General features: G+C 37.3%; 3 protein-coding genes and 1 pseudogene across 7 annotated transcripts in view; 3 read left to right on the top strand and 1 right to left on the bottom strand.

Moving 5' to 3' along the window:
* Positions 1–18,893, top strand: part of MTMR6 (myotubularin related protein 6) — an 821,484-nt gene that overhangs the window by 690,681 nt on the left and 111,910 nt on the right. The window lies entirely within an intron of this gene.
* Positions 1–18,893, bottom strand: part of LOC309848512 (uncharacterized protein) — a 321,975-nt gene that overhangs the window by 289,198 nt on the left and 13,884 nt on the right. The gene's annotated exons all lie outside the window — the stretch shown is intronic.
* Positions 1–18,893, top strand: part of LOC309848517 (ral guanine nucleotide dissociation stimulator-like) — a 729,203-nt gene that overhangs the window by 700,257 nt on the left and 10,053 nt on the right. The window lies entirely within an intron of this gene.
* LOC309848844 (BAG family molecular chaperone regulator 2 pseudogene) lies at positions 10,654–11,581 on the top strand (annotated as a pseudogene). Its single transcript has one exon. The product of its transcript is annotated as a BAG family molecular chaperone regulator 2 pseudogene (transcript).

Below are 18,893 nucleotides of genomic sequence, written 5' to 3'. Positions count from 1 at the left end.
CTTTGGCTCAGGTCATGGTCTCAGGATCCTGGGATCGAGCCCCACATCGGGCTCTCTCCTCAGCAGGGAACCTGCTTCCTCCTCTCTCTCTCTGCCTGCCTCTCTGCCTACTTGTAATCTCTATCAAATAAATAAATAAAATATTTTAAAAAAACAAAACAGGGGCACCTGGGTGGCTCAGTGGGTTGGGCTGCTACCTTTGGCTCAGGTCATGGTCTCAGGGTCCTGGGATCAAGCCCCACATCAGGCTCTCTCCTCAGCAGGGAGCCTGCTTTCCTCTCTCTCTCTGCCTGCCTCTCTGTCTACTTGTGATATGTCTCTGTCAAATAAATAAATAGAATCTTTGAAAAAAAAAACCAAACCAAAACAAAACAAAACAAAAACAGAATGGCTATAGTGTCTGGACCAGTAGGAAATAGAGCTTAAGGAATGTGAAAAATATCCTTAATTCCTAGGTATTTTTGCTTACATACAGAAATTTTAAAATATTTCCTTTTTATTTAAATGAATTCACATAAACAATTAAGCAATTATAATATAGTTATCAATTACCTTATATTTACAACATTTCTTGTTATTAAGTACATATGGTATAAACAACTCAGTAACATATGCTTATTAACCTTCTGAATGATGAACGAGTCTTTCTAACTATATTTCTTTTTTTTTTTTTTTAACAGAGAGAAATCACAAGTAGGCAGAGAGGCAGGCAGAGAGAGAGAGAGAGGAGGAGGCAGGCTCCCTGCTGAGCATAGAGCCCGATGCGGGCCTCGATCCCAGGACCCTGAGATCATGACCTGAGCCGAAGGCAGCGGCTTAACCACTGAGCCACCCAGGCGCCCTCTAACTATATTTCTGCAACGGTTGGAGAAGTACAATAATACACACGAAAAGTGCTGTGTTGCAATGTACCTATTATGTACATGGGGAAGTGAAACGTATGATACGTAAAATATTATTTAATCATAAAACAACTTATAGTCAGGCTTAGTAAAATTACATTAAGGATATGTATACTATTTTTAATGTAGATGAAATACTATTAACTACTCAAATATTAGCAATATTAGCTGTAGCATGCTTAATAATTGAAAAGGGTAGTTAGATGAGTCAGTCTTTATACTATATAATTTAAAAATGCCCCACACTTCTAATACCAAATTACAGAGTTAAAGGAGGAATGAAAAAGATATTACTGAATATATTAACTTCTGATAGAAAAGAGTTAATATAAGTTAATTACTGATTTTAAAAATATTTTCCCCCAAACACTATTATCTTCTAACTACCATCTGCCCAGGCAATTGCCTTTCTTTTTTGGCAGGGGTTTGTGGTGGGGGAGACTAAGTATTTTTATCATTTAAAAATATTCACTTAAAAATTTGTAAGCCATATATTATACTAACTTATATCAGTAAATTATAAATCATTGGCCAACTGGTCAAATAAAAAGTAGTTACATTAGATTAATATATGTGTTCTTTAACTTAAAACATAACATACAGAGCATTAACAGCAGTACTAACTGGGATGGGGAATCACAGGTGACTACTTTCTTCTTACGATTACCTGTGTTTTCTAAAATGGCCATGAGCAACTTGTATAATAAAAATCAAGTTCAGGGGCACCTGGGTGGCTCAGTGGGTTAAAGCCTCTGCCTTCGGCTCAGGTCATGATCCTGGGGTCCTGGGATGGAGCCCCACATTGGGCTCTTTGCTCAGCAGGGAGCCTGCTTCCTCCTCTCTCTGCCTGCCTCTCTGCCTGCTTGTGATCTCTGTCTGTCAAATAAATAAATAAAATCTTAAAAAAAAATCAAGTTCATTTGTTAATTTAAGAAGTAATACATACTCTCCAACTTAACAAAATAGTGTGTGAAATTGATAAATGAAGAAGGGAAAGAAAGAAAAGGGGACCTACATAGGGATGGGGCATGTGAGGACAGGTCTCTAGCTTCTTAGCAAGTCCCTACCATTCAATGGTAGGAGCATGACATGGATGGAGGATAAAGATCTTCAGGATCTCTTTGACATTATTATTTCTTTCTGTATGCTAAATATAAAAGTCTAGATTAAACTTTCTTAAAAGTGAGGATTTCAATAACATATCCCAAGGCAGTGTTAAAAAGGGGTAGTTAGATCATGAGGATTCCAGAGAAAGGGGATCAAATAAAAACAGCAACTTATATTACAGGAAGCTCCCTATTCCTGTAAATGCACTCATTCAGAGACAGCCACCCCAGTGAAGCCAGGCATGTGAGATCTGAATAGAACCTATCCTTCCATGCCTCCCAGGATAAAGAACTGTGGAGGCCCAGAGTTCGGCCAAACACCTGGGAGAATTAATAAAGGGAAAGTTCACTAAATGGAACTGGGAGGCTAGAAGTAGGAGCCATCCCACTCAACAGTCAATTACAGGAAGAACAATCAATTACAGACTGCAACAGAAGAATCCTTAACAGGAAAGACTCATTAATTACAGGAAAAGATGGACATTGTATCTCCTACGAGGAATCAGCTGCCCCTGGCAACTCAACCAATTAGAAACTATCACCACCCTGAACTCTTGTTTTTCTCAAAGGCACTTTTGTTCAAAACAACCCCTCCCAACTTCCTCCTTCTTCTCCATAAAATAACATTCCTCTTCTTTGTGGGGCTTGCCTATTGCGTGACAAACCTTCCATGTCTTAAATTGAAATTTTCCGCTATTCCCAAGTAAACTCATTTTTGCTAGTGAAGTAACTTTTATTTTTAAGGCTATCACTCATAAGAGTACAAAGAGAGTTTATTCCGTTGTATCTAATCTTTTGCACAAAAAGGTCTTATTAGCCTGTAGAATTCTATCTGTGAGGAAGTCCCAAGGACCAAGGGGTCATCCTATTTTGACCCTGTCCATCCCAATGAAGACATTAATAATCTAACAGTCTTTGATCAACTCAAAACAAGTAAACCCAGTTATTCTCTGCCTATAATCCTATAATCTTACAGGATTAGAATCCTGTACTCTAACTTTTCAGCTTCTTTATATCTCAGGTATAACTGCAACCCCCTACTACTACTATTCTTGGACCATTCTAGTTCATTTAGTGCCCATCCAAATCTGCTTACCACCAGAAATCCAATGACCCATAATTTGCTCCCTCCCACAAATCCTCTTCAAATACAGGTTTCCCCCACTATCTGAGAGCAGAGCATTCCAATGAAATCTTTTGTAAGTTGAAATGGCATAAAGCAAAGAAGCAATCACTATTAATTTATATGGAAAGATTCCTGAGCATTCCCAGACCCAAAAAATCTCTTAAGCTTTTCTCATACCTTAGGACACAACTTGCCAAAAGATGCACAAAATAAATGGAGACAAAGCACAGATGCTCACAGACACAGTTCAAAGCTTTGGTGGTTTGATGGCAAGATGCAGAGCTCAGCTCACCCTGAAGGGCTGTGGGGCTGCTGTGGCCCCTCTGCATGTGCACAGCCTCTGCTCAACACACAACAAATGCTGGCTGTTATTTTTGCTTTTGGGTCTTTTTAAAATTCCTTTGTAAAAGCAAAAATCCTCTCTGGATTTCTTTCAATTAGTGAAAACAGATAGGTCCTTTGAAAAAGCAGAGAGGCAGAACACAAATTTTTGAAAAGCAGGGATACCTGTAATTTTGACTATAACTACTCTTAATAATAAAATACACACATATATAAAACAGAGATTCAGTTAAGCACAAGAGCCAGATTTTCAAACGTTGAGGTGTTAAAATGGTGGTTGCCTAACCACCATTGAGTTAAATAATTCTACCAATATACAGAAAACAAGGAAATTAATGGCTTTTGAGAAATTTATTCATCTTTTCACAATATTATGTCAGGATATTGATTCTGAATGGATTTAGAATATCATGGCCATAGATATTATACTGTAGACTTTAATGTAATTTTAATTGCATTAATTACATGCATCTTTAATGTATTAAATTATACCCCATAACTATTTACTGAGTGCCCAGTATGTGCTAGGCTGGGAACCAGGCAAATAAAATTGGGTATCTAATCCACAACTCTATTAATTGAATACATTTACATCACCATTTTCAACCTGTATATATATATATTTACAACAACAGTTTTTAAAAGAACAAATTTGATCAAAACTGGAAGTAATAAAAGAAAAATTCTTTTTAATTTGAGGCTCTTGGCAGATAAAATGTTTTCAATGTACATTCTCTTCATTTTAATTTATTTCACTGGAATGTAAAAAGCAGATAGACATGTAGGGTAATACTCATAAAAGGAAATCCTTTGGCTTAGAGAACAATCATAAAGCAGGCCAGAAATCCATTACACAAAAATAAATATTTTCAGGGCACCTGGGTGGTTCAGTGGGTTAAAGCCTCTGCCTTCAGCTCAGGTCATGATCCCAGAGTCCTGGGATGGAGCCCTGCATCGCATTGGGCTCTCCACTCAGCAAGGGAGCCTACTTCCTCCTCTCTCTCTTTGCCTGCCTCTCTGCCTACTTGTGATCTCTGTATCTCAAATAAATAAATAAAATCTTATTTTATAATAGTTATTTTATTTATATTAAAAAATAAATAAAAATATCAGAAATATTTCCAATTAAATATGACTTATATCATTATTTGTACTTATGAATTGTGAGGATGACTTTTAATCTACATGACTACTGAAGTATCCAGTTCACAGAATTTACAGATTCATTATTTAACTAGATGAACTTTATTTCTAAAAACAAATTCTCATAGGAAAGATGGGGAAAAGGAATGAGCCCACTGAAAGGATGTTAAAGTTAAAGATGAGGCCAGCCCTTAGATCAATGCTAGGTCATAAACTTTATTTTCTTCATCTTTTCTCTCCTTATCTATGTCCTTTCCCTTCTCATATTTCAGTATTACATTCTCTACCCTTACCTGCCTTTTCTTTCTTAAACAAAATCTAAGGAAATAAATCTCAATAAACTGGTTTATATAAGATTTATGAAAATTAATATACTACCCTATTCTAAGGACATTTATATATAACGGAAGACAAAATGAAATATTAAAGGAACAAATCTTTAATTAATTTAAGATACTGCCAAAGAAAGATATCTGAGTGGACCAGACTTAACAAGGAGATTTTCCCATACTGCCAGTACTATAAGGCATGGAGAGATGCCTCTTTGTAGAGTTTAACCTGCTGGCATGAGAGTCTCTAACAGAGGAATTCAGACCTTCCTCCCCTAACAAAATATGCATTTTTCTCCCTCAAAAATGATCAGGCATCCATCAGCCTTCCTGTTTTTTCCATTATCAATAGTACAACTCTCTATCACTAGATAGATTATAGCTAGAGGAAAATGATGTGAATAGGTCTGCATGCGGGGGGATAGGATTATCTATGGCAGCAGATTTGGTACAGGTTAGGAGGTATGGCAATAATGCAGGAAGGCAAAACAGAAAGTTCCTGCAATGGTAAAGATAAATGGTAATGAGAACTTGAACGAATGTAATGAGTAGGAACAACCAAATGAGGGGTGGATTTGAGCAACACTGCAGGATGTTCAAATAATAAAGAGAGAAACAAGAGGGCGAGGGGTCAGCATATCAAAACCAGCACAGATATATGGAAGAAAAGAGAGCTACACGTGAATTTTCCTCACATTTCCCAACAAAATACAACTACATACCTTAATAATTCAAGATTAGCTTCTCAATCATAAATATAAGAATTTCCTGATATTTTCTAAAGCCCAAGTTTAGTAACCCATTTATTATTGTACTCTGTGATTTATCCTCTGTGGAGAAATAAAATATCTTGCAAGATTTACAAAAAAATGTCCATCATCTGGAAGAGCTGTAGTCTCAGACTCTAACCTTCTGTTTTTCAGCACAAAGGCACTGGGCTAAACAACCAGCAAAGCTTCTTCCAGCTCAATCCTTCCAGCACAGCACGGGACAGGGAGGGTGGGTAGTTTGGAGGAAGGAAGTCTTGTCACTGTTTAAAAGTAAAACACAGCTATGGTCAACACCTATGGCCCACCCTGTCTGAAATACTGATGCCCAGTAAGCTAAGGAAAAACACAGTGTAGCCAGAAAAAGATTTGAGATGCAGGCAACTAAAATAAGAACAAGCGAAAACAACAAGACCATGAGGAGAGGACAAAATATTAGGATTTTTGTTGTTAGACAATGGCCACATGACTGATGCCATGAAGAGACAAAGAGTGTAAATTAAACAGGGTTTAACTCATGAGAGCAATTTTAACATAAAAAAGGAATGACTGAGGAGAGAGTTATAATAGCCGATATTTACTGAGGGCTTACTATATATCAGGCATGCTATTAACGGAGATGGGGAATTAACAGATTTAATCCCCATGAGTTTGATATGGTTAGCAGCAGCAATCTCATTTTTCAGATGAGGAAGCTGAAAGTAAGAAACATTAAGTAACTTGCCCAAGATGCCAAAGCTAGTAACTGATTGAACATGATTCAATCAGTTACTAGTTGCCTGATTCAAATCAGGCAATCTGATTCCAAACCCATAATTTTTTTAAGTACATATACTTAAAGTAAATATGCAGAGGTTCTACAAGCCAAAATATGCACAAACTCATATATGTTCATATAAATAAATGGATAATAGACCCGGAGGGAAATTATTTATTTTCTGTTCTTAGTTAGCATCGTAGAGGCTAACTTCCAGAAGAAAATAGATATTGCTATTTGTATTTAAGAGCCAAAATACTAGGGAGACCTCGTATTTTCAGTTTCAAGGGAATTTACCACAAATTTGCATTTTCATTTTTATATTTACTATGATAAAATGGGGCCTTCAAAATTAGCATTTCTTTTTAACTCACAAAATCCAAATAAATTTTTGCTTCTGCATTCAGTATCAAATCAACATAAAACTGTACAGAATCTCAATTTTTGAGATGTTCCTCAATCTCTAAAAGTTTCTTGGAAAACATTTACTCATATTTGCCATGGGGCATAAAATTTTTACAAAGTTCTGACTGCAACCTTCATATATGAAAGGGTGTATAAAGAAATGCTTTAACTATGCTTGCAGCTTTCCTCTGGGACTTTAAGGTATTAAAGGAAACTTCACGTTATTTTAATTTTTTTTCAAAGATTTTATTTATTTGAGAGAGAGAGCATGCACAAGTGGGCAGAGGGGCAGAGTGAGAGGGAGAAACAGACTCCCTGCTGAGCAGGGAGCCCAGCTCAGGTCCTAATTCCAGGATCCTGGGATCAGGCCCTGAGTCCAAGGTGGACATTTAACTGACTGAGCCACCCAGGCACCCCAACAATCCTAACTTACGATGCCTAGTAAGAGAAGTTCACTTATGTTACAGACAATATAATTATGTTCCAACTATGTAAAGGATATTAGTATTACTTATTAACAAAGCATTCATTAAGAAAGAAAATCAGTAAGTGATAGACAGTAGAATGAAAACAAACAACAGAGTTATCTACCAGAAACAGAACAGCATTCATGCTTTCCCAACTCCTAGAGCTCTGCAGCAAACTATTTTAATGGAAAGGAAGACCTTCAAAAGAGTACTGGAAAAGTGAATATTTAACAACTCTCCCTCAAATTAAATTTTTATACTTTGGTTCTCAAACCCAATACACCTCCATCTAAAAATTCAAATTTTTGTGTCTTGGTTAACAATGGCAGCAGCAAATATTACCTACAGAGTATAATAGTAACCCCAACAGCCTTGGTTGCTGTTTCCATGGGAACAGTCCAAATTAAGAAAACCTAAGAGTAAAACATAATGTATTTTAAAAAACAAAACACATTACGTTGTTTTTCCCTATCAGTTAACTACCATGGCACATAACAGGTACATAAATTAAGCACTAGAAAGTTCATGATTCATTCAACAAACATTTGCTAGTCATAGGCTGCATGCCAGGCACTGTGGTGGGGAGAGGGTTACTGTGGAGAGCTAAACAGACAGTCCTTGCCCTCACAGATCTTAATCTAGTACAAAGGTCTTAATTAGCCAGTGTCACAAATATATATAAAACAATAAAAATACAAGATCTATCCTTAGAGGAGCCCAACAAGGAAGTTCAAGGTAAGGCTTCCCCGAGAATGTGATGTTTTAGCTGATATGTGAAGAAGGTCAACTGAAAAGTCCTTAGAGAGCATGAGGAAAAACCTGGGAAATCTGCAGGGGTACGAGTAATCCACAAGGTGCTGGGAACAATGTTAAGGACTTGGATGTTTGTTCTATAAACAAAAAGAAAGTATTGAAGGGTTCTAAGAAGGACAATGATGAGATGCGATCTGTAATTTCAAACACTTATTCTGGATATATTGTGAAGCAAGAATTAAGGGGAAGTCTGAAAGAATGGAGGGAGTCCTGTTTAAAAAAAAAAAAACCATGAGAGTAGTCTGAGAGAAAAAAGAAAACTTGAATTAAGATGCTAGCTGTATAGAGCAGGAATGATTAGCAGGCAGGTAAGGACTGAAGAGACTCCCACATTATATTATACCTATAAGATAAAGAGCCACAAAAGGAAAAGTATCTGGGGGAGGTGACATCCTTCATAGCATGATAACAAAATACATACCTGGTTGTTTCAAAGACACCATAACAGACCCAGAATCAAACCCACAATCATTTCCACCAAAATTTGGTCCTCCACTGGAGAATGGGCTCACCATATAGGCACTTAAGCCAGAAACGCAAAGGGACTTTTGATACTGCCCTCTCCCTTACCTCCCACACCTAACCCAGTATAAAGGCCTACCCATTATTCTCTGCATAATTCTGCTCTGGACTTCACTCTCCAGCTTTTATTTCTTAGCACAGTCCTCATGGATTTCACTTCTCTATTCCACAGATTCTCTATTTGTTCCTTTAAAGTGTCATGCCCTGTTTTGGCGCAAGGAATTTGCAAATGTTCCATCTGCCTGTAGTATGCAATACTCTTTCCCACTATCCTCTCCTAGAGAACTTCTTGTTTTTTTGTTGTTGTTGTTTGGTTTGGTTTTGGTTTTGGTTTTGGTTTTTGGTTTTTTTTTTTTTTAAAGATTTTATTTATTTGACAGAGAGAGAGAGAAATCACAAGTAGGCAGAGAGGCAGACAGAGAGAGTCAGAGGAGGAAGCAGGCTCCCTGTGGAGCAGAGAGCCTGATGTGGGGCTCGATCCCAGGACCCTGGCATCATGACCTGGGCCAAAAGCAGAGGCTTTTACCCACTGAGCCACCCAGGCGCACCAACTCCTTGTTTTTTAAAATGTGATGTCTAAAACAAAGAAACAAAAAATGTTTCATGTGGCACCCAAGACTAGGATAGACCCCTATTACCTGGTCTTGTAACACCCTTGTGTTTCCCTCTTAGTACTTATCAAAGTAATTATTTATCTGTATGATTATTTTATATGTCTCCCCCACAGAATGGAAGCTCTGTGAATGCTGGGCTCGTGTTCTGTTCAGCATTACAGTCTTAGCACCAAACACACCAACTAGCACACAGGATAAGGTCAATAATTTTACAAGATGGGATTGGGAGGGAGACAAACCATAAGTGACTCTTAATCTCACAAAACAAACTGAGGGTTGCTGGGGGGAGGGGGTTTGGGAGAAGGGGGGGGGATTATGGACATTGGGGAGGGTGTGTTGCTTTGGTGAGTGCTGTGAGGCGTGTAAACCTGGTGATTCACAGACCTGTACCCCTGGGGACTAAAAATATATGTTTATAAAAAATAAAAAATTTATAAAAAAAAACCAATAATTTTAAAAAATTAATCATTAATTCAAAATTACTGATAAATTACCCAGGATATATAAAGGAGAGAAACAATTTAGGCTAGGTTTACATATCTATATGAGAACAGAAAGTGTATTTAACAGGAGTAAGACAGTCTTTTTCCTCAAAGAACTTCCAATCTAGTCAGCAGACAACCATCACACAAGCAAAATATGCATAGAGACCTAGAAGCCTAACTGCAGGATCATTCACTACATAAAGAACCCCTAAGCAACACTGCTTATAGATACAAACTGAATGATTATCTCTGTAGGATTCTTCCAGCTGCAACTGACAAAATCTGACTGAAATTGGCTTAAAAAAAAAAAGTCAGGTGACTGGACTCGGTACTCTCTTTCTCTTGCTTCCTCTGGACACACAGGCTGTATGAACCTGAACTTGGGAAACTTCTTACCACTCCTTCCCTCTACCCCGTCAATTAAAGAAAAAACTAAAAAGGCATTATATAAGCAACATGCAATACATTCCCAGAGAAACCACACAATGTATAATAATCTATTTAAAGACATTGCCACTCAGTCCCACTTTTTTCTTGTCTTTTTTTTTCTTTTTTTTGTGGCAGAGGTGGGGGGTGGGCAGAGGGAGAAAGAGAATCCAGAGGAGGTTCCATGCCCTGCGTGGAGCCCAAAGTGGGTCTCAATCCCACAACCCCAAGATCACGACCAGTCTGAAACCAAGAGTCAGAATCTTAACCAAATGAAACACCCAGGTGCTACCTACTTTTTGTTTCAAAAAAAAGGGAAAACTGCCAATAATCCCAAAGAAAGACAACTGTATTAAGGAGCTACAATTACCTCTCTGTACCCTGACTCCTCAAATAAGGCTATGACTTAGTATAATTAAAAATATAGATAAATAGCTCCCGGGCCGCCCTCCGCGGGCGTCAGAGGGAGGCGGGCGCCCCGCGCGGTGACGGCGACGCCTGCAGCCGCCGGACTCTCCACTCGCCGCCGCCGGAGAGGCCGGTGACCTCTTGGCTGCCCCGCCTAAGAGGCTCAGATGGCTCAGGCGAAGATCAACGCGAAAGCCAACGAAGGGCGCTTCTGCCGCTCCTCCTCCATGGCCGACCGCTCCAGCCGCCTGCTGGAGAGCCTGGACCAGCTGGAGCTCAGGGTGGAAGCTTTGAGAGAAGCAGCAACTGCTGTTGAGCAAGAGAAAGAAATTCTCCTGGAAATGATCCACAGCATCCAAAATAGCCAGGACATGAGGCAGATCAGCGACGGAGAAAGAGAAGAATTAAATCTGACGGCCAACCGTTTGATGGGACGAACCCTCACCGTTGAAGTTTCAGTAGAAACAATTAGGAACCCCCAGCAGCAAGAATCCCTAAAGCATGCCACCAGGATCATTGATGAGGTGGTCAGGAAGTTTCTGGATGATCTGGGAAATGCCAAGAGTCACTTGATGTCACTATACAGTGCGTGTTCATCCGAGGTGCCACCTGGGCCTGTTGACCAGAAGTTTCAGTCCATAGTAATCGGCTGTGCTCTTGAAGATCAGAAGAAAATTAAGAGAAGATTAGAGACTCTGCTTAGAAATATTGAAAACTCTGACAAGGCCATCAAGCTGTTAGAGCATTCCAAAGGAGCTGGTTCCAAAACTCTGCAACAAAATGCAGAAGGCAAATTTAATTAGTTTTGAAACAGAGGAGCACTCACAAATAATGACATGAAAATGATTAAACATTAGTTCTTTGTGTTAGTTGTAACATTTGATACCGATTGTTGTTTCACATGAGGAAAATACTCCAGTGTCATCAGTTTTGTGAAAAACACAATTAAAACTAGAAATATTTAAAAAAGTATATATAGATAAATATCATTGAAGCAAAGAGAAACAAAATAAGGTTTATATAACTAATCATGCATGAAAAAACAGGCCATAAAAAGTTCCAATATCAATTAATATTTTTCCAACAATTTATTATGAAAATTTTCTAAATTTAACATTTTTTACAGTGAATGCCTCTATCTTACAAATACACCACTGACATTTGATGTATTTGCTTTATCCCGTATCTACCCATCCTTCCCTCCAACATAGCTTTTTAGGTACCTCAGAGTATAATGCAGAAGTCAGTATGCCTCTTTCTAAATGTTACAGCATGCATATCATTAACTGAAGTTTGATATTTGTTTGTATTTTTTCTTTAGAGGTAAAATTAATATCTGTGCATTGTTTAAAGTATATATTCATTGAGTTTCTAACCAATGCATGCATCTATGTAACACAAACCTCTATTAAGATGTGGGACATAATCATCACCTCAGAAAGTTCCCTCATGTCCCTTCCTAACCACAACCCTGATTTTTTTTTTTACCATAACAGATTAGTTTTGCTTATTCTAGAATATCATCTATATGGAAACATGGAGTACATACTCTCGTGTAAGGCTTCTTTTATTCAGCACCCAGTTGGGGTATATATTAGCAGTCTGTTCTTTTCATCCCTCAGCAGTACCCCCACTTTATCATGCTACTTATTGGTGGACAACTGGGCTGTGTCCAGCTTTTGATTATGAATAAAAGCTTCTATGAATATTCTTGTACAATTCTTCCTATGAGCATATGTTTGTGTAAATACTTGAGAGTGGAAGACTTGGGACTCAAGATACATCTATGCTTGGTTTTATTTAAACACACAGTGGGGGGACACCTGGGTGGCTCAGTGGGTTAAAGTCTCTGCCTTCAGCCCAGGTCATGATCCCATGGTCCTGGGACCAAGCCCCACATCAGGCTCTCTGCATGGCAGGGAGCCTGCTTCCTCCTCTCTCTCTGCCTGCCTCTCTGCCTACTTGTGATCTCTGTCTGTCAAATAAATAAATAAAATCTTAAATAAATAAACACACAGTGGGGCACCTGGGTGGCTCATCAGTTAAGCGTCTGACTCTTGGCTTTAGTTCAGGTCATGATCTCTTGGTAATGGTATAGACCCCGATGTCAATCTCTGTGCTCAGCATAAAGTCTGCTTCAGATTCTCTCTCCCTCTCTCTCCCACTCACACTCACTGTCTCAAATAAATAAATAAATAAATAATAAATAAATAAAATGTTAAACACACACACACACACAAACTGCCAGATCTTTCTCAAAGTGGTCATACCATTTTAGGCTCCCACCAAGAATATATGAGTGGTTGCTCCATATCCTTGCCAACATTTGATACTGTCAGTCTTTTTAGTGTTAGCCATTGTGTTGTAGGTGATTAGTTAACACTTCTGAGTTGCAATGATTTATAGATTATTATAGCACAAGAATAACTGAGAGGTACATAAAATAAAGGACAATATTAAGAAAAATTACAATATTATAAATTTTATATAGAATTTTATATAAACCTTTTCCCACTTTCTAGACATCACATGATTGAAAGTATACTTCTTTTTATAAATTTTAACTTTAATGTATTTTATTTTAATTAATTAAAATTAATTTAATTATTTTATTTAATTCTAGTAGTTAACATACAGTGTTAAATTAGCTTTAGGTGTACAATACAATGGTTCAACAATTCTATACATTACTTAGTGCTCATTGTGATAGGGTACTCTTAATTCCATTCAGCTATTTCACCCATTCCTCTACCCACCTCCCCTTTAGTAATTGAGTGTGTTCTCTATATTTAAGAGTTTGTTTTTTAGTTTGTCTTTTCTTCTGTTTTGTTTCTTAAATTCCACATGGACGAAATCATATATTTGTCTTTCTCTGATAGACATATTCCACTTAGCATTATACCCTCTAGATCCATCCATGTTGTTGAATTTTACAAGATTTTGTTCTTTTTCTTGGTTGAGTAATATTTCTGTGTGTATTTGTGTACATACACACATATACCACATCTTCTTTATCCATTCATTTTTCGATGGACATTTGAGCTGCTTCCATAATTTGGCCATTGTAAATAATGCTGTAATAAACAAAGGGGTCTACATATCTTTTCAAATTAATGTTTTTTAACTCTTTGGGTGAATACTCACTAGAAAATATACTTCCATTTAGTTGCCTTGGGAAACAATTATGCTGTCATATGTTAGCACTTTTACTTAGGAAACTGACGTAAAAATACTAACTTTTCCTTCTGTTCATCTCTTATTACTTAATAACTTCAACAATTCATGGTTCACCTAACAATCCATAATTCAGGATTAATAATATGAATTGAAACACGTTTGTTAAACAGAATAGTGTGGAAGTCTCCCTTTAAAACCTAACTCCTATTTTCTATTACTAAAAGAATGTCTTCACCTTTCCCAACATAATTCCATTTTGGAACTGTAGTTAACGTCTTTCAATTCAGTTCTAGGGGGACAAGAGCAGCATCTGATGCCACCCTTTAAAATACAAACAAAAACACACCTTGGTACAATTACATATTCTAAATTAGCTTGTAAAAGCTGCATGGCTATCCTAGAAGCAAGAGTAAATCATTACTTGGATATATTAGGACCATTTCCCATTGGGCATGCCCACGTAAGTGATGCCATTAGAGAACTCAGCCCGTGATTATCCCAGTCAGTAAACTGCCATCTGCTGATGACAAATACTAACAAGAGCAGCTTGTGGAATCCACCAGCAGCGCTTGAACAGGCAACCAGCTTCAGAAATGGCCAGATCTCTCTTTTCACGTACTTGTACCTGCACATATACGCCTAGCAGCAGCCAGGCCCTACACAGCTGTTTTTTATTTTCCTCCTATACAAATGCCAGCAGCGGGGCACAAAGTTTTAAGAAATGCTTCCGAAGTAGCCCAATGTCATTATACCATAGAGTGATGAGTAAACTTCCGTTCAGTGAAAGAAAAGGATCCTCAAGTATCCTTCCACCAGAAACTAGATGTCCAACTGTAATTTTAATACACATATATCTTATTAATACCACTCTGCAAAGCACAGGTTTGCTTCTCTTATGTTTTCTAAAATGTTTTCCTTGCTAAAAACATAGATATTTATATAAAAAGGAAAAAAACCCCACAGCACACAATTAACTATTTTTGGCATGCTGTGCTGTGGTACCAGCAAGGAGAGCAAGCAGAGCCAGGGGAGTCGTGCATGGGCTAAGTCAAGTGCACACACGCTGCAAATGCTATTCAGCTAATGACTACTACTACTCTATAGAGCCACCCGAAACTGAATGTGTTCCACAAAACGAGTTGTTTCCTCAACTTCGGTCTGTCTGCTCTTCATTTCAACAGCTGTCACCCATATGGCTACAAAAGGTATGGGTATGATAGTGCTGAAAATGAAGGAAAGTATCTCTCTAACTTTAAATGAAACCTTTACTATATAGGCTGAGGCAATTTCAAGGAAACAGTGGGTAAAGATTAAGAAACAAGTGGGTAAGGAGGAATTAGGGGACGTCCTTGGAGAGTATCAAAAATGATTATTAATCCACTGTACATTTCACTATAGATTAGGAAAACTCTCCAAAATTATCAATGGGGACAAGAACAAACAGGTATATACCTGGTAGAAGAGAATACGTATTTTTCTTACTCTTGCTTGCCTGTTTTCCAGATTTTCTAAATTTCTATCTACTATTCTACCATTTAAGTATTTTAATAATAATAGTTATTCCACAAATAAAACTGTTTTAAAAAAGAAAAAGAAAACCTAACACTTCAAGAATCACTAAGAAGAACATTTAAGCTATGACAATGTTACTCTTCTTCATAGTAACCCATTTTCTTATGCTTGCACCTAAACTGTGGAGATGTGTGTGTGTTGGGTGTGTGTGTGTGTGTGTGTGTGTGTGTGTGTGTGTACAATTCCTTGTCCAAAAGCATCATACAAAATAAATACATAAACCATGCAGGTAAACATCTCACTAAGTAACCATCATTACAAAAAAGATTTGACAAAATAAAATCAGAGTCCTTTTACTGATAGCTCATTACCAAAATCAAGGTAACTCTACTTTTTAGGTGCCAATCTCTGCGAAGAAGCAATTATTATCTCCCCCAAAAAACAAAAGTCCAGGACAAGATGGTATCACTGGTAAATTCTACTGAACGTTTGAAGAAAAATTAATACCAATCTCCTCAACTCTTCCAAAAAATAGAAGAGGACAGAACATTCCAAACTCATTTTATGATGATGGTATTACCGTGATACCAAAACCAGACAAGCACACCACAAGAAAAAATTAGAGGACAACACTCCAATAAACATGGATGCAAAAATCCTCAGCAAAACATTAGCAAACCTAATTAAATAGCATGTTAAAAAATTATAGAGCATGATCAAATGGGATTCATTTCAGGTATGTCAGGATGGTTCAACTCCACAAACCAATCGATGTGATAAACCATATAAACAGAATGAAAGGTAAAGATGACCTGATGATCTCAACAGAGATGATCATGTGACAGAAATCCCATGTGACAAAGTTCAATATCCATTTATTGTAAAAACTCTCAACAAAGGCAATACAGAAAGACTGTTCCCTCCACGTAATAAAGGCCAGACATGACAAGTCCATTGCTAACATCACATTCAACAATGAAAAGCTGAAAGCTTTTTCCTCTAAAATCAGGAACTCCAGTTTCTTAAATGCAAAGTGGTGACCTCATGGGATTACTGTCATAATTAACAGCTGAATGAAAGCAGCCGATTGGTTTGTGGAGTTGAACCATCCTGACATACCTGAAATGAATCCCATTAAAGACTGGAACATAAGATCTGAAATTCTACAACTCAGGAGAAAACATAGGTGATAAGCTCCCTGACATTTGTCTTGGTGATGATTTTTTGGATCTGACACCAAAAGTAATAGCAACAAAAGCAAAAATAAACAAGTGGGATTATATCAAACTAATCTGTACAGCAAAAGAAACCACCAGCAGAATGAAAACATAACTGATGGAATAGGAGAAAATATTTGTAAATCATGTATCTGATAAGCTGTTCATATCTAAAATTAATTATACAAAGAACTCTAAACAACTCAATAGCAAAAAACCCCAAACAATCCAATTTAAAAATAGGCAGAAGATCTGAATAGAAATTTTTCCAAAGATGACATATAGATGGCCACAGACACATGAAAAGATGCTCAACATCACTAATCATTGGGGAAATGCAAAACACAAAGAGATATTACTTTATGCCTGCTGGAATGGCTAGTATCAAGAAAATAAGAAATAACAAGTATTGGCAAGAATGTGGAGAAAAGGGAACCCCTGTGACTGTTGGTGGCAATGTAAACTGGTGCAGCCACGGTGGAAAACAATATGGAGGTTCCTCAAAAAATTAAACATAGAAATACTGTATGATCCAGCAATTCTACCTCTGGGTATTTATCTGAAGAAAATAAAGATACTACCTCAAAAATATATATGCACTCATGTTCACTGCAGTATTGTTTATGATAGCCAAGGTATGGAAATAATCTAAGTATTCACTGAAGAATGATGGATAAAGAAAATGTGTGTACATGCACACACACACACACGAATACTATTCAGCCATAAAAATGGAATCTTGCCATTTGCAACAACATGGATGAACCCTGAGGGTATTATGCTAAGTGAAGTCAGACAAAGACAAATACTGTGTGATCTCACTTCTAAGTCAGCAATCAGCTTCTCTCATGTTTTAGAATTAAAACCATGATTTCTGTAAAATCATTCAACTGCATTATAACAAAACAATCCTACTGAGTTTCTTTTGAAAAATCATCTTATTATGAGTCCTAGAATAGGACTATGATGACCTTTTGCATGTGAAACCTACTTCTTTTGTCAACTATATGGTTTAAACAAAAATGATCTATGAAATGCTCTTCACCAAGAAGGAAAAAATTATGGTTCTATCAGAACTTTATCTTTTCAGAGAAACAACTTAGTAAAGACTAACGGCTTTTAGATCATATAAGTATCATTTCCAACCATAGGTAACCACTTACCCTAATCCAAATTGTATGTATTATCTCTGAAACTTTCTGAACTCCAGTTTCTTAAATGCAAAGTGGTGACCTCATGGGATTACTGTCATAATTAACAGCTGAATGAAAGCTTAAAGCTCCTAGCAAAGTGACAGCCAGAGTAGTCCCTCATGGTAGTTATTATAATGATTAATATTGGCAGTTCTACTCTTCTGCCCATTATGTTTCACAGCCAAATGGAAGGCAGTTTTAACAGTGAAAAAATTAAAGCCTCTAGGGCGATACACTTAAATTACTGAAAATAGTTTACTTTTTTGCCCCTCCAGATCAATATTATATTCTAGGAGAGGGAAGAGCAGACTCCCTACTGAGTAAGGAGCCTGATGCAGGGCTCAATCCCAGGACCCTGAGATCATGATCTGAGCCAAAGGCAGAGGACCAACCGACTGACTGAGCCACCCAGGTGCCCTAATATTATATTCTAATTGAACAAGAAAAGACCACCTTTCCCTTTCCCCTTTTTAGAATAAAATGAATACACTCAACACTTTTCAAAATGAAAGCTATTCTAGGAGTGCCCACTGCAAACACGAATATGTTAAAGGTACAATCTGCAGAATTGAGGAACACCATAAAGTGCACCAAGACATTCCTTTTTTTTTTTTTTTTTTTAGATTTTATTTATTTATTTGACAGAGAAATAGAGAGCACAAGTAGGCAGAGCAGCAAGCACAGGCAGGCTCCCTACTAAGCAGAGAACTAGACACAGGTCCTGTCCCCAGGACCCTGAGATCATGAGCTGAGCTGAAGGCAGATGCCCAACCAACTGAGCCACCCAGGCACCCCCACCAAGACATTTCTGACTAGCAAGCAGATTTGTTAAATAATTATTAAATCCGTGTAATTTGTACTACAATATTCCCTAATAACCAAGCTGTTTAGCAAAATTTAAAATGAACTAAATAGATATTCTTCCATGGCTGTACTGTATTTGCCAGATCACAGGAACCTAGTAAAAAAGTTATTGAGATGACTAAATTTTTATTATGTTTAGCTATCCCTTTAAAAAAGCAAAAACAACAGGGTTATGATTTATAGTTTAAAAAAAAAAGTCAGTTAATCCTTTTATCTATAATTGTAACCAGCTGAGAAAACCGTATGTGGTAATACATGTTCTTCAAGAGATAAACACTTTTTTAAGGTAATACAATTACCTTAGTGAGATCAGCAACC

This window comes from Mustela nivalis (genome assembly GCF_964662115.1).
Source record: "Mustela nivalis genome assembly, chromosome: 15".
Lineage (NCBI taxonomy): Eukaryota > Metazoa > Chordata > Mammalia > Carnivora > Mustelidae > Mustela > Mustela nivalis.
The sequence above is the reverse complement of the archived record's forward strand: the minus strand, read 5'-3'. Positions and strand labels throughout refer to the sequence as shown.